At 43.7% G+C, this 12,714-nt stretch overlaps 16 non-coding genes across 16 annotated transcripts; all 16 read left to right on the plus strand.

The window, feature by feature from the left end:
* The first annotated feature begins 76 nt into the window (after nucleotides 1-76).
* On the plus strand, nucleotides 77-148 carry trnac-gca (transfer RNA cysteine (anticodon GCA)). Its single transcript has one exon. It is a non-coding gene; the product is annotated as a tRNA-Cys (tRNA).
* A 2,282-nt stretch (nucleotides 149-2,430) lies between these two features.
* trnac-gca (transfer RNA cysteine (anticodon GCA)) lies at nucleotides 2,431-2,502 on the plus strand. The gene has a single exon. It is a non-coding gene; the product is annotated as a tRNA-Cys (tRNA).
* Nucleotides 2,503-2,689: 187 nt separating this feature from the next.
* Nucleotides 2,690-2,761, plus strand: trnac-gca (transfer RNA cysteine (anticodon GCA)). The gene has a single exon. It is a non-coding gene; the product is annotated as a tRNA-Cys (tRNA).
* A 273-nt stretch (nucleotides 2,762-3,034) lies between these two features.
* On the plus strand, nucleotides 3,035-3,106 carry trnac-gca (transfer RNA cysteine (anticodon GCA)). Its single transcript has one exon. It is a non-coding gene; the product is annotated as a tRNA-Cys (tRNA).
* A 187-nt stretch (nucleotides 3,107-3,293) lies between these two features.
* Nucleotides 3,294-3,365, plus strand: trnac-gca (transfer RNA cysteine (anticodon GCA)). Its single transcript has one exon. It is a non-coding gene; the product is annotated as a tRNA-Cys (tRNA).
* Nucleotides 3,366-4,467: 1,102 nt separating this feature from the next.
* trnac-gca (transfer RNA cysteine (anticodon GCA)) lies at nucleotides 4,468-4,539 on the plus strand. Its single transcript has one exon. It is a non-coding gene; the product is annotated as a tRNA-Cys (tRNA).
* A 188-nt stretch (nucleotides 4,540-4,727) lies between these two features.
* trnac-gca (transfer RNA cysteine (anticodon GCA)) lies at nucleotides 4,728-4,799 on the plus strand. Its single transcript has one exon. It is a non-coding gene; the product is annotated as a tRNA-Cys (tRNA).
* A 272-nt stretch (nucleotides 4,800-5,071) lies between these two features.
* On the plus strand, nucleotides 5,072-5,143 carry trnac-gca (transfer RNA cysteine (anticodon GCA)). The gene has a single exon. It is a non-coding gene; the product is annotated as a tRNA-Cys (tRNA).
* A 187-nt stretch (nucleotides 5,144-5,330) lies between these two features.
* Nucleotides 5,331-5,402, plus strand: trnac-gca (transfer RNA cysteine (anticodon GCA)). Its single transcript has one exon. It is a non-coding gene; the product is annotated as a tRNA-Cys (tRNA).
* Nucleotides 5,403-6,505: 1,103 nt separating this feature from the next.
* Nucleotides 6,506-6,577, plus strand: trnac-gca (transfer RNA cysteine (anticodon GCA)). Its single transcript has one exon. It is a non-coding gene; the product is annotated as a tRNA-Cys (tRNA).
* A 187-nt stretch (nucleotides 6,578-6,764) lies between these two features.
* On the plus strand, nucleotides 6,765-6,836 carry trnac-gca (transfer RNA cysteine (anticodon GCA)). The gene has a single exon. It is a non-coding gene; the product is annotated as a tRNA-Cys (tRNA).
* A 272-nt stretch (nucleotides 6,837-7,108) lies between these two features.
* On the plus strand, nucleotides 7,109-7,180 carry trnac-gca (transfer RNA cysteine (anticodon GCA)). Its single transcript has one exon. It is a non-coding gene; the product is annotated as a tRNA-Cys (tRNA).
* Nucleotides 7,181-7,367: 187 nt separating this feature from the next.
* trnac-gca (transfer RNA cysteine (anticodon GCA)) lies at nucleotides 7,368-7,438 on the plus strand. The gene has a single exon. It is a non-coding gene; the product is annotated as a tRNA-Cys (tRNA).
* Nucleotides 7,439-9,715: 2,277 nt separating this feature from the next.
* On the plus strand, nucleotides 9,716-9,787 carry trnac-gca (transfer RNA cysteine (anticodon GCA)). The gene has a single exon. It is a non-coding gene; the product is annotated as a tRNA-Cys (tRNA).
* A 1,110-nt stretch (nucleotides 9,788-10,897) lies between these two features.
* Nucleotides 10,898-10,969, plus strand: trnac-gca (transfer RNA cysteine (anticodon GCA)). Its single transcript has one exon. It is a non-coding gene; the product is annotated as a tRNA-Cys (tRNA).
* A 1,360-nt stretch (nucleotides 10,970-12,329) lies between these two features.
* Nucleotides 12,330-12,401, plus strand: trnac-gca (transfer RNA cysteine (anticodon GCA)). Its single transcript has one exon. It is a non-coding gene; the product is annotated as a tRNA-Cys (tRNA).
* The last annotated feature ends 313 nt before the right edge of the window (nucleotides 12,402-12,714 follow it).

Here is a 12,714-nt window from a genome sequence, read left to right on the forward strand (position 1 = left end):
CTAACTTAATCTTTGGCTCTAAGCACAGAAGTCTGTGGGGGTTTGGCTCAATGAAAGAGCATGTTCTCCAAGATGTGGGGGTATAGCTCAGTGGTAGAGCATTTGACTGCAGATCAAGAGGTCCCCGGTTCAAATCCGGGTGCCCCCTATGGATTTGGCAGATTAGGAATATCTTCCTGCCTTTTAGTGCTCATACCTTACGGCAGGGATAAGCCAACTTCGGTCCTGTAGGGCCACTGCCCTGCCAGAGTTTAGCTCCAACCCTAATTAAACTCACTGGGACAAGGCAATCAGTGTTTTCGGGATTACTAGGTAGATACAGGCAGGTGAGTTTTCATGAGGGCTGAAGCGAATCTCTGCAGGATAAGTGGCCCTCCAGGACTGCAGTTGCCTATCCTGCTGTACGGGGTAATATCTCAATGGCACGGCGTTTGATGGCAGATCAAGAGGTCCCAGGTTCATTCCATGTGCCTAATTTGGGCTTGGCATATTAGGAATAAACAAATCCTTGACATAAGTTCATTTTTGTGGTTTGTGCTCATGCAGTACAGGGTTATAGCTCAACGACAGATCATTTGTCTGCAGATCAATAGGTCTACATTTTGGATCTGGCTTGCTTGACATAATCAACGACATGAGTTCAAAATTGAGTCTGTAATCAAGCCATCCACATTTCAAATCTGGGTGCCCCCTTTGGACTTGTCTTATTTGGAGGTTTGAGTTGTAGAGTTGTTGATTCTGATTTGGAGTAACCCAAAGACTTGAGTTTACAGTGAAGCAGTCAATGTTTGATATTGTTGAATCGTAGGATCTAACTTAATCTGTGGCTCTAACACAGAAGTCTGTGGGTGTATGGCTCAATGAAAGAGCATGTTTCTTCAAAGATGTGGGGGTAATAGCTCAGTGGTAGAGCATTTGACTGCAGATCCGGGTGCCCCTTTGGATTTTGCAAATTAGGAAATAAGTGCAAACATGTCTACATAGAAAGATTCTGTATGTGATTATAAACCATTTGAGTCTGTAATCAAGCCATCCACACTTCAAATCTGGGTGCCCCCTTTGGACTTGTCTTATTTGGAGGTTTGAGTTGTAGATTTGTTGATTCTGATTTGGAGTAACCAAAGACTTGAGTTCAAGTGAAGCAGTCAATGTTTGATATTGTTGAATCGTAGGATCTAACTTAATCTTTGGCTCTAAGCACAGAAGTCTGTGGGGGTGTGGCTCAATGAAAGAGCATGTGTCTCCAAAGATGTGGGGGTATAGCTCAGTGGTAGAGCATTTGACTGCAGATCAAGAGGTCCCCGGTTCAAAATTCGGGTGTCCCCTATGGATTTGGCAGATTAGGAATATCTTCCTGCCTTTTAGTGCTCATACTGTACGGCAGGGATAAGCAACTTCGGTCCTGGAGGGCCACTGCCCTGCAGAGTTTAGCTCCAACCCTAATAAAACTCACTGGGACAAGGCAATCAGTGTTTTCGGGATTACTAGATAGATACAGGCAGGTGAGTTTTCAATGAGGGCTGAAGCGAATCTCTGCAGGATAGTGGCCCTCCAGGACTGGAGTTGCCTATCCCTGCTGTACGGGGTAATATCTCAATGGCACGACGTTTGAATTGCAGATCAAGAGGTCCCAGGTTCATTCCATGTGCCTAATTTGGGCTTGGCATATTAGGAATAAACAAATCCTTGACATAAGTTCATTTTTGTGGTTTGTGCTCATGCAGTACGGGGTTATAGCTCAAACGACAGAGCATTTGTCTGCAGATCAATAGGTCTACATTTTGGATCTGGATTGCTTGACTTAATCAACGACATGAGTTCAAATTGAGTCTGTAATCAAGCCATTCACATTTCAAATCTGGGTGCCCCCTTTGGACTTGTCTTATTGGAGGTTTTGAGTTGTAGAGTTGTTGATTCTGATTTGGAGTAACCAAAGACTTGAGTTTACAGTGCAGCAGTCAATGTTTGATATTGTTGAATTGTAGGATCTAACTTAATCTGTGGCTCTAAGCACAGAAGTCTGTGGGGGTATGGCTCAATGAAAGAGCCTGTTTTCTTCAAAGATGTGGGGGTATAGCTCAGTGGTAGAGCATTTGACTGCAGATCCGGGTGCCCCTTTGGATTTGGCAAATTAGGAATAAGTGCAAACATGTCTACATAGAAAGATTCTGTATGTGATTATAAACCATTTGAGTCTGTAATCAAGCCATCCACACTTCAAATCTGGGTGCCCCCTTTGGACTTGTCTTATTTGGAGGTTTTGAGTTGTAGAGTTGTTGATTCTGATTTGGAGTAACCAAAGACTTGAGTTCAAGTGAAGCAGTCAATGTTTGATATTGTTGAATCGTAGGATCTAACTTAATCTTTGGCTCTAAGCACAGAAGTCTGTGGGGGTGTGGCTCAATGAAAGAGCATGTTTCTCCAAAGATGTGGGGTATAGCTCAGTGGTAGAGCATTTGACTGCAGATCAAGAGGTCCCCGGTTCAAATCCGGGTGCCCCCTATGGATTTGGCAGATTAGGAATAAGTGCAGGCTTATCTGTATAGTAAGATTCTGTATGTGATTATACCTCAGTGGCACATCCTCTCGCTAGGTATTTTTTTTGTATCTGGCATTCTTTTCATATCCAAAATCTTTATCCATAAGTGAGTCTGTCATAATGTGTGTGGCTATGACCCAGGGAGTGTGTGGGGGTATAGCTCAGTGGTAGAGCATTTGACTGCAGATCAAGAGGTCCCCGGTTCAAATCCGGGTGCCCCCTATGGATTTTGGCAGATAAGGAATATCTTCCTGCCTTTTGTGCTCATACTGTACGGCAGGGATAATCTGGGTGCCCCCTTTGGACTTGTCTTATTTGGAGGTTTTGAGTTGTAGAGTTGTTGATTCTGATTTGGAGTAACCAAAGACTTGAGTTCAAGTGAATCAGTCAATGTTTGATATTGTTGAATCGTAGGATCTAACTTAATCTTTGGCTCTAAGCACAGAAGTCTGTGGGGGTGTGGCTCAATGAAAGAGCATGTTTCTCCAAAGATTTGGGGGTATAGCTCAGCGGTAGAGCATTTGACTGCAGATCAAGAGGTCCCCGGTTCAAATCCGGGTGCCCCCTATGGATTTGGCAGATTAGGATTAAGTGCATGCTTATCTATATAGTAAGATTCTGCATGTGATTATACCTCAGTGGCACATCCTCTCACTAGGTAATTTTTTTGGATCTGGCATTCTTTTCATATCCAAAATCCTTATCTAAAAGTGAGTCTGTCATCTTGTGTGTGGCTATGATCCAGGGAGTGTGTGGGGGTATAGCTCAGTGGTAGAGCATTTGACTGCAGATCAAGAGGTCCCCGGTTCAAATCCGGGTGCCACCTATGGATTTGGCTGATTAGGAATATCTTCCTGCCTTTTAGTGCTCATACCTTACGGCAGGGATAAGCAACTTCGGTCCTGGAGGGCCACTGCCCTGCAGAGTTTAGCTCCAACCCTAATTAAACTCACTGGGACAAGGCAATCAGTGTTTTCGGGATTACTAGATAGATACAGGCAGGTGAGTTTTCATGAGGGCTGAAGCGAATCTCTGCAGGATAGTGGCCCTCCAGGACTGCAGTTGCCTATCCCTGCTGTACGGGGTAATATCTCAATGGCACGGCGTTTGATTGCAGATCAAGAGGTCCCAGGTTCATTCCATGTGCCTAATTTGGGCTTGGCATATTAGGAATAAAAAAATCCTTGACATAAGTTCATTTTTGTGGTTTGTGCTCATGCAGTACGGGGTTATAGCTCAACGACAGATCATTTGTCTGCAGATCAATAGGTCTACATTTTGGATCTGGCTTGCTTGACATAATCAACGACATGAGTTCAAATTGAGTCTGTAATCAAGCCATCCACATTTCAAATCTGGGTGCCCCCTTTGGACTTGTCTTATTTGGAGGTTTTGAGTTGTAGAGTTGTTGATTCTGATTTGGAGTAACCAAAGACTTGAGTTTACAGTGAAGCAGTCAATGTTTGATATTGTTGAATCGTAGGATCTAACTTAATCTGTGGCTCTAAGCACAGAAGTCTGTGGGTGTATGGCTCAATGAAAGAGCATGTTTCTTCAAAGATGTGGGGGTATAGCTCAGTGGTAGAGCATTTGACTGCAGATCCGGGTGCCCCTTTGGATTTTGCAAATTAGGAATAAGTGCAAACATGTCTACATAGAAAGATTCTGTATGTGATTATAAACCATTTGAGTCTGTAATCAAGCCATCCACATTTCAAATCTGGGTGCCCCCTTTGGACTTGTCTTATTTGGAGGTTTTGAGTTGTAGAGTTGTTGATTCTGATTTGGAGTAACCAAAGACTTGAGTTCAAGTGAAGCAGTCAATGTTTGATATTGTTGAATCGTAGGATCTAACTTAATCTTTGGCTCTAAGCACAGAAGTCTGTGGGGGTGTGGCTCAATGAAAGAGCATGTTTCTCCAAAGATGTGGGGGTATAGCTCAGTGGTAGAGCATTTGACTGCAGATCAAGAGGTCCCCGGTTCAAATCCGGGTGCCCCCTATGGATTTGGCAGATTAGGAATAAGTGCAGGCTTATCTGTATAGTAAGATTCTGTATGTTGATTATACCTCAGTGGCACATCCTCTCGCTAGGTATTTTTTGTGTATCTGGCATTCTTTTCATATCCAAAATCTTTATCCATAAGTGAGTCTGTCATAATGTGTGTGGCTATGACCCAGGGAGTGTGTGGGGGTATAGCTCAGTGGTAGAGCATTTGACTGCAGATCAAGAGGTCCCCGGTTCAAATCCGGGTGCCCCCTATGGATTTGGCAGATAAGGAATATCTTCCTGCCTTTTGTGCTCATACTGTACGGCAGGGATAATCTGGGTGCCCCCTTTGGACTTGTCTTATTTGGAGGTTTTGAGTTGTAGAGTTGTTGATTCTGATTTGGAGTAACCAAAGACTTGAGTTCAAGTGAATCAGTCAATGTTTGATATTGTTGAATCGTAGGATCTAACTTAATCTTTGGCTCTAAGCACAGAAGTCTGTGGGGGTGTGGCTCAATGAAAGAGCATGTTTCTCCAAAGATTTGGGGGTATAGCTCAGCGGTAGAGCATTTGACTGCAGATCAAGAGGTCCCCGGTTCAAATCCGGGTGCCCCCTATGGATTTGGCAGATTAGGATTAAGTGCATGCTTATCTATATAGTAAGATTCTGCATGTGATTATACCTCAGTGGCACATCCTCTCGCTAGGTAATTTTTTTGGATCTGGCATTCTTTTCATATCCAAAATCCTTATCTAAAAGTGAGTCTGTCATCTTGTGTGTGGCTATGATCCAGGGAGTGTGTGGGGGTATAGCTCAGTGGTAGAGCATTTGACTGCAGATCAAGAGGTCCCCGGTTCAAATCCGGGTGCCACCTATGGATTTGGCTGATTAGGAATATCTTCCTGCCTTTTAGTGCTCATACCTTACGGCAGGGATAAGCAACTTCGGTCCTGGAGGGCCACTGCCCTGCAGAGTTTAGCTCCCAACCCTAATTAAACTCACTGGGACAAGGCAATCAGTGTTTTCGGGATTACTAGATAGATACAGGCAGGTGAGTTTTCATGAGGGCTGAAGCGAATCTCTGCAGGATAGTGGCCCTCCAGGACTGCAGTTGCCTATCCCTGCTGTACGGGGTAATATCTCAATGGCACGGCGTTTGATTGCAGATCAAGAGGTCCCAGGTTCATTCCATGTGCCTAATTTGGGCTTGGCATATTAGGAATAAAAAAATCCTTGACATAAGTTCATTTTTGTGGTTTGTGCTCATGCAGTACGGGGTTATAGCTCAACGACAGATCATTTGTCTGCAGATCAATAGGTCTACATTTTGGATCTGGCTTGCTTGACATAATCAACGACATGAGTTCAAATTGAGTCTGTAATCAAGCCATCCACATTTCAAATCTGGGTGCCCCCTTTGGACTTGTCTTATTTGGAGGTTTTGAGTTGTAGAGTTGTTGATTCTGATTTGGAGTAACCAAAGACTTGAGTTTACAGTGAAGCAGTCAATGTTTGATATTGTTGAATCGTAGGATCTAACTTAATCTGTGGCTCTAAGCACAGAAGTCTGTGGGTGTATGGCTCAATGAAAGAGCATGTTTCTTCAAAGATGTGGGGGTATAGCTCAGTGGTAGAGCATTTGACTGCAGATCCGGGTGCCCCTTTGGATTTTGCAAATTAGGAATAAGTGCAAACATGTCTACATAGAAAGATTCTGTATGTGATTATAAACCATTTGAGTCTGTAATCAAGCCATCCACATTTCAAATCTGGGTGCCCCCTTTGGACTTGTCTTATTTGGAGGTTTTGAGTTGTAGAGTTGTTCATTCTGATTTGGAGTAACCAAAGACTTGAGTTCAAGTGAAGCAGTCAATGTTTGATATTGTTGAATCGTAGGATCTAACTTAATCTTTGGCTCTAAGCACAGAAGTCTGTGGGGGTGTGGCTCAATGAAAGAGCATGTTTCTCCAAAGATGTGGGGGTATAGCTCAGTGGTAGAGCATTTGACTGCAGATCAAGAGGTCCCCGGTTCAAATCCGGGTGCCCCCTATGGATTTGGCAGATTAGGAATAAGTGCAGGCTTATCTGTATAGTAAGATTCTGTATGTGATTATACCTCAGTGGCACATCCTCTCGCTAGGTATTTTTTTTGTATCTGGCATTCTTTTCATATCCAAAATCTTTATCCATAAGTGAGTCTGTCATAATGTGTGTGGCTATGACCCAGGGAGTGTGTGGGGGTATAGCTCAGTGGTAGAGCATTTGACTGCAGATCAAGAGGTCCCCGGTTCAAATCCGGGTGCCCCCTATGGATTTGGCAGATAAGGAATATCTTCCTGCCTTTTGTGCTCATACTGTACGGCAGGGATAATCTGGGTGCCCCCTTTGGACTTGTCTTATTTGGAGGTTTTGAGTTGTAGAGTTGTTGATTCTGATTTGGAGTAACCAAAGACTTGAGTTCAAGTGAATCAGTCAATGTTTGATATTGTTGAATCGTAGGATCTAACTTAATCTTTGGCTCTAAGCACAGAAGTCTGTGGGGGTGTGGCTCAATGAAAGAGCATGTTTCTCCAAAGATTTGGGGGTATAGCTCAGCGGTAGAGCATTTGACTGCAGATCAAGAGGTCCCCGGTTCAAATCCGGGTGCCCCCTATGGATTTGGCAGATTAGGATTAAGTGCATGCTTATCTATATAGTAAGATTCTGCATGTGATTATACCTCAGTGGCACATCCTCTCGCTAGGTAATTTTTTTGGATCTGGCATTCTTTTCATATCCAAAATCCTTATCTAAAAGTGAGTCTGTCATCTTGTGTGTGGCTATGATCCAGGGAGTGTGTGGGGTATAGCTCAGTGGTAGAGCATTTGACTGCAGATCAAGAGGTCCCCGGTTCAAATCCGGGTGCCACCTATGGATTTGGCTGATTAGGAATATCTTCCTGCCTTTTAGTGCTCATACCTTACGGCAGGGATAAGCAACTTCGGTCCTGGAGGGCCACTGCCCTGCAGAGTTTAGCTCCAACCCTAATTAAACTCACTGGGACAAGGCAATCAGTGTTTTCGGGATTACTAGATAGATACAGGCAGGTGAGTTTTCATGAGGGCTGAAGCGAATCTCTGCAGGATAGTGGCCCTCCAGGACTGCAGTTGCCTATCCCTGCTGTACGGGGTAATATCTCATTGGCACGGCGTTTGATTGCAGATCAAGAGGTCCCAGGTTCATTCCATGTGCCTAATTTGGGCTTGGCATATTAGGAATAAAAAAATCCTTGACATAAGTTCATTTTTGTGGTTTGTGCTCATGCAGTACGGGGTTATAGCTCAACGACAGATCATTTGTCTGCAGATCAATAGGTCTACATTTTGGATCTGGCTTGCTTGACATAATCAACGACATGAGTTCAAATTGAGTCTGTAATCAAGCCATCCACATTTCAAATCTGGGTGCCCCCTTTGGACTTGTCTTATTTGGAGGTTTTGAGTTGTAGAGTTGTTGATTCTGATTTGGAGTAACCAAAGACTTGAGTTTACAGTGAAGCAGTCAATGTTTGATATTGTTGAATCGTAGGATCTAACTTAATCTGTGGCTCTAAGCACAGAAGTCTGTGGGTGTATGGCTCAATGAAAGAGCATGTTTCTTCAAAGATGTGGGGATATAGCTCAGTGGTAGAGCATTTGACTGCAGATCCGGGTGCCCCTTTGGATTTTGCAAATTAGGAATAAGTGCAAACATGTCTACATAGAAAGATTCTGTATGTGATTATAAACCATTTGAGTCTGTAATCAAGCCATCCACACTTCAAATCTGGGTGCCCCCTTTGGACTTGTCTTATTTGGAGGTTTTGAGTTGTAGAGTTGTTGATTCTGATTTGGAGTAACCAAAGACTTGAGTTCAAGTGAAGCAGTCAATGTTTGATATTGTTGAATCGTAGGATCTAACTTAATCTTTTGCTCTAAGCACAGAAGTCTGTGGGGGTGTGGCTCAATGAAAGAGCATGTTTCTCCAAAGATGTGGGGGTATAGCTCAGTGGTAGAGCATTTGAATGCAGATCAAGAGGTCCCCGGTTCAAATCCGGTTGCCCCCTATGGATTTGGCAGATTAGGAGTATCTTCCTGCCTTTTAGTGCTCATACCTTACGGCAGAGATAAGCAACTTCGGTCCTGGAGGGCCACTGCCCTGCAGAGTTTAGCTCCAACCCTAATTAAACTCACTGGGACAAGGCAATCAGTGTTTTCGGGATTACTAGATAGATACAGGCAGGTGAGTTTTCATGAGGGCTGAAGCGAATCTCTGCAGGATAGTGGCCCTCCAGGACTGGAGTTGCCTATCCCTGCTGTACGGGGTAATATCTCAATGGCACGGCGTTTGATTGCAGATCAAGAGGTCCCAGGTTCATTCCATGTGCCTAATTTGGGCTTGGCATATTAGGAATAAACAAATCCTTGACATAAGTTCATTTTTGTGGTTTGTGCTCATGCAGTACGGGGTTTATAGCTCAACGACAGAGCATTTGTCTGCAGATCAATAGGTATACATTTTGGATCTGGCTTGCTTGACATAATCGACGACATGAGTTCAAATTGAGTCTGTAATCAAGCCATCCACATTTCAAATCTGGGTGCCCCCTTTGGACTTGTCTTATTTGGAGGTTTTGAGTTGTAGAGTTGTTGATTCTGATTTGGAGTAACCAAAGACTTGAGTTTACAGTGAAGCAGTCAATGTTTGATATTGTTGAATCGTAGGATCTAACTTAATCTGTGGCTCTAAGCACAGAAGTCTGTGGGGGTATGGCTCAATGAAAGAGCATGTTTCTTCAAAGATGTGGGGGTATAGCTCAGTGGTAGAGCATTTGACTGCAGATCCGGGTGCCCCTTTGGATTTGGCAAATTAGGAATAAGTGCAAACATGTCTACATAGAAAGATTCTGTATGTGATTATAAACCATTTGAGTCTGTAATCAAGCCATCCACACTTCAAATCTGGGTGCCCCCTTTGGACTTGTCTTGTTTGGAGGTTTTGAGTTGTAGAGTTGTTGATTCTGATTTGGAGTTACCAAAGACTTGAGTTCAAGTGAAGCAGTCAATGTTTGATATTGTTGAATCGTAGGATCTAACTTAATCTTTGGCTCTAAGCACAGAAGTCTGTGGGGGTGTGGCTCAATGAAAGAGCATGTTTCTCCAAAGATGTGGGGGTATAGCTCAGTGGTAGAGCATTTGACTGCAGATCAAGAGGTCCCCGGTTCAAATCCGGGTGCCCCCTATGGATTTGGCAGATTAGGAATATCTTCCTGCCTTTTAGTGCTCATACCTTACGGCAGGGATAAGCAACTTCGGTCCTGGAGGGCCACTGCCCTGCAGAGTTTAGCTCCAACCCTAATTAAACTCACTGGGACAAGGCAATCAGTGTTTTCGGGATTACTAGGTAGATACAGGCAGGTGAGTTTTCATGAGGGCTGAAGCGAATCTCTGCAGGATAGTGGCCCTCCAGGACTGCAGTTGCCTATCCCTGCTGTACGGGGTAATATCTCAATGGCACGGCGTTTGATGGCAGATCAAGAGGTCCCAGGTTCATTCCATGTGCCTAATTTGGGCTTGGCATATTAGGAATAAACAAATCCTTGACATAAGTTCATTTTGTGGTTTGTGCTCATGCAGTACGGGGTTATAGCTCAACGACAGAGCATTTGTCTGCAGATCAATAGGTCTACATTTTGGATCTGGCTTGCTTGACATAATCAACGACATGAGTTCAAATTGAGTCTGTAATCAAGCCATCCACATTTCAAATCTGGGTGCCCCCTTTGGACTTGTCTTATTTGGAGGTTTTGAGTTGTAGAGTTGTTGATTCTGATTTGGAGTAACCAAAGACTTGAGTTTACAGTGAAGCAGTCAATGTTTGATATTGTTGAATCGTAGGATCTAACTTAATCTGTGGCTCTAAGCACAGAAGTCTGTGAGTGTATGGCTCAATGAAAGAACATGTTTCTTCAAAGATGTGGGGGTATAGCTCAGTGGTAGAGCATTTGACTGCAGATCCGGGTGCCCCTTTGGACCTTTGGATTTGGCAAATTAGGAATAAGTGCAAACATGTCTACATAGAAAGATTCTGTATGTGATTATAAACCATTTGAGTCTGTAATCAAGCCATCCACACTTCAAATCTGGGTGCCCCCTTTGGACTTGTCTTATTTGGAGGTTTTGAGTTGTAGAGTTGTTGATTCTGATTTGGAGTAACCAAAGAATTGAGTTTACAGTGAACCAGTCAATGTTTGATATTGTTGAATCGTAGGATTTAACTTAATTTGTGGCTCTAAGCATAGAAGTCTGTGGGGGTATGGCTCAATGAAAGAGCATGTTTCTTCAAAGATGTGGGGGTATAGCTCAGTGGTAGAGCATTTGACTGCAGATCAAGAGGTCCCCGGTTCAAATCCGGGTGCCCCCTTTGGATTTGGCAGATTAGGAATACGTGCAGGCTTATGTATATAGTAAGATTCTGTATGTGATTATACCTCAGTGGCACATCTTCTCGCTAGGTAATTTTTTTGTATCTGGCATTCTTTTCATATCCAAAATCTTTATCCAAAAGTGAGTCTGTCATCTTGTGTGTGGCTATGATCCAGATAGTGTTAGGGGTATAGCTCAGTGGTATAGCATTTGACTGCAGATCAAGAGGTCCCCGGTTCAAATCCGGGTGCCCACTATGGATTTGGCAGATTAGGAATATCTTCCTGCCTTTTAGTGCTCATACCTTACGGCAGGGATAAGCAACTTCGGTCCTGGAGGGCCACTGCCCTGCAGAGTTTAGCTCCAACCCTAATTAAACTCACTGGGACAAGGCAATCAGTGTTTTCGGGATTACTAGATAGATACAGGCAGGTGAGTTTTCATGAGGGCTGAAGCGAATCTCTGCAGGATAGTGGCCCTCCAGGACTGCAGTTGCCTATCCCTGCTGTACGGGGTAATATCTCAATGGCACGGCGTTTGATTGCAGATCAAGAGGTCCCAGGTTCATTCCATGTGCCTAATTTGGGCTTGGCATATTAGGAATAAACAAATCCTTGACATAAGTTCATTTTTGTGGTTTGTGCTCATGCAGTACAGGGTTATAGCTCAACGACAGATCATTTGTCTGCAGATCAATAGGTCTACATTTTGGATCTGGCTTGCTTGACATAATCAACGACATGAGTTCAAATTGAGTCTGTAATCAAGCCATCCACATTTCAAATCTGGGTGCCCCCTTTGGACTTGTCTTATTTGGAGGTTTTGAGTTGTAGAGTTGTTGATTCTGATTTGGAGTAACCAAAGACTTGAGTTTACAGTGAAGCAGTCAATGTTTGATATTGTTGAATCGTAGGATCTAACTTAATCTGTGGCTCTAAGCACAGAAGTCTGTGGGTGTATGGCTCAATGAAAGAGCATGTTTCTTCAAAGATGTGGGGGTATAGCTCAGTGGTAGAGCATTTGACTGCAGATCCGGGTGCCCCTTTGGATTTTGCAAATTAGGAATAAGTGCAAACATGTCTACATAGAAAGATTCTGTATGTGATTATAAACCATTTGAGTCTGTAATCAAGCCATCCACACTTCAAATCTGGGTGCCCCCTTTGGACTTGTCTTATTTGGAGGTTTTGAGTTGTAGAGTTGTTGATTCTGATTTGGAGTAACCAAAGACTTGAGTTCAAGTGAAGCAGTCAATGTTTGATATTGTTGAATCGTAGGATCTAACATAATCTTTGGCTCTAAGCACAGAAGTCTGTGGGGGTGTGGCTCAATGAAAGAGCATGTCTCTCCAAAGATGTGGGGGTATAGCTCAGTGGTAGAGCATTTGACTGCAGATCAAGAGGTCCCCGGTTCAAATTCGGGTGTCCCCTATGGATTTGGCAGATTAGGAATATCTTCCTGCCTTTTAGTGCTCATACTGTACGGCAGGGATAAGCAACTTCGGTCCTGGAGGGCCACTGCCCTGCAGAGTTTAGCTCCAACCCTAATAAAACTCACTGGGACAAGGCAATCAGTGTTTTCGGGATTACTAGATAGATACAGGCAGGTGAGTTTTCATGAGGGCTGAAGCGAATCTCTGCAGGATAGTGGCCCTCCAGGACTGGAGTTGCCTATCCCTGCTGTACGGGGTAATATCTCAATGGCACGACGTTTGATTGCAGATCAAGAGGTCCCAGGTTCATT

This window comes from Carassius auratus, unplaced genomic scaffold (genome assembly GCF_003368295.1).
Source record: "Carassius auratus strain Wakin unplaced genomic scaffold, ASM336829v1 scaf_tig00217077, whole genome shotgun sequence".
In the NCBI taxonomy this organism is placed as follows: domain Eukaryota; kingdom Metazoa; phylum Chordata; class Actinopteri; order Cypriniformes; family Cyprinidae; genus Carassius; species Carassius auratus.